The sequence below is a fragment of the Arachis ipaensis genome, chromosome B04 (assembly GCF_000816755.2).
Source record: "Arachis ipaensis cultivar K30076 chromosome B04, Araip1.1, whole genome shotgun sequence".
Classification (NCBI taxonomy): Eukaryota; Viridiplantae; Streptophyta; class Magnoliopsida; order Fabales; family Fabaceae; genus Arachis; species Arachis ipaensis.
In genome coordinates, this window is record NC_029788.2 from 127,304,421 (window position 1) to 127,306,697 (window position 2,277).

The window sequence follows — 2,277 nt, forward strand, 5'->3', positions numbered from 1 at the left end:
AATATTTTGTTGAGTTGTGATATTCACATATCAGATATATTTTACATACGATATTTATTGATATTTGTTCGATACGTATATCTACTATATTTAACTATATCTTCATAAAAAGTAAAAAAAAAAAATTTCTGACCAACAAAGAGGACACGAGCTCAATGAAGAGATTGAAGAGTACATCGCTGACGATGCATCGGAATCAAGTGTATTAGAAACAACGCCGATTTCTGATTTACCATTACTCACGATGGACGTTCCACTTGGTCGGAATCACTGCATGAAGACACCTTTAGTCAGGTTGTGCGATTTTATCTCTGTTGTTACGATACCAATAGGCCCTACCGACCAACCTCCCTCTCCATCAAAATCCTCAAGTGTGTCCTATTCTATACAAAATTTTGTGAATTATAATTCCTTTTTTCAAACAACACTGCAGTTTTCTTGCCTCTCTCCAGACAGAACAAGAGCCTTTATTTTTCTTCCAAGCAGTTAGAAATGAGCGTTGGCGCGAAGCGATGTCCCAAAAAATTCGTACACTTCAACTCAATGACACTTGGAAACTCACAACCCTTCCTCCAGAAAAGAAAGCACATGAGTGTAAGTGAGTTTATAAAATTAAATACAACTCTAACGGGATAATAGAGAGATTCAAAGCAAGACTGGTAATTTTGGAAAATAATCAAGTGAAATGTTTTCTCCAGTGGTAAAGATGGTAACAATTCGCACAACACTCGCATTGGCAACAGCCCAGGATTGGGAACTCCACCAAATAAATGCCCACAATGCATTTTTTCATGGAGAACTTGATGAGGACGTTTACATGAAGCTTCCACCTGGTTTTCAAGTGTCTCAATAAGGACTGGTTTGTAAACTTCAGAAATCTCTCTACAGATTGCGACAAGCTCCACAATGCTGGTTTGCAAAACTTTAATTTGTTCTCCTTCGATATGGTTTCAAGCAATCCCCAAAGGACCATTCCTTGTTTAGCCTTCGCCACAATAGCGTGCAATTGGTAATTTTGGTATATGTTGATGACCTTGTAATTACAGAGAATGATGGTGCTGCAATTCAACGTTTCAAAGAGTATTTACACACATGTTTTCACATGAAAGATTTAAGCCGGCTGAAATACTTCTTGGGAGTTGAGGTTGTCAGATTTTCGATTGGAATCTTTCTGTGCCAAAAAAAAATATGTTTTTGATATAATCACTGAAACAGGATTTTTAGGTGCTAAGAAAAATATGTCTTTTAATATATATTATTAGTTATTAAAAAAATATTTTAAATATTTTATATAATTAAAAAATATTTAAAATAATTAAAAAATTAGTTTATATTTTAATATTAATAAAATATCAAAATATTATTATAATTTAACTAAAAAATACTTTATATTATATGAATATATCGTATCTCTGTATCTTAAAATATTTTAAAATTTATATCTACGTGTCTTGTATCATGTCTTTTATATGTTCATATTAATATTCGTGGATCATAGATATATAATGATAATAAGAGGATATATATGCTAGTTTATATACAAGATAATTATATTATAAATACAATAAGATGTATATATAAAAGGGAAAACTCTAGGGGCCAGCAGTTTTGTTGAATTTTGGCCAGCATGTAACCAGCAGAGAAAGGTGAGTTATTGGATGAAATTTCACACCAATCTCACACCATTAGATCATCATTGATGGTTATTTGATGGCTACCAATCACAAAAGTTGCTGACCCCCTAGCATTGCTCTATATAAAAGTTTCATTTTATGGGTGTCCCACATGTACACCAATGTAAGTTAGTAAGTGGAGTTCATGAACTTGGATATGTAACAAGCGGCAGACAAACATACCATCCAAGGATTAGAATCCACCAAATTAAACTAACTTCAAACATGATATTGATATATGAAATAATGAATTACATTGTATTTTGTTATTCCCTATCATTCCGGATTTCTTGCCACTCATGAATTATATATAGCAATGCGCACATTAGGTTAGTTAAGTAGAATAGTCTATATTATATTATATAGCTAGTGATGATGACCAAAATAAAGTCTTCAATGGATTGCGGTCAACAATCTAAGAGTGCTACTCACATTCATCACTTGCAGGTTATGTATGTATGTCAGCGTCAAAGTTTATGATAACTGTAAAGTCTTAGTATTAACAATTCCCATACACATACATTTATCTTTTAGAAAGTACTATTTTAGTATCATTATTTTTTAAACAATTAATATATATTTTCTTTATATTTTGTTAATTATA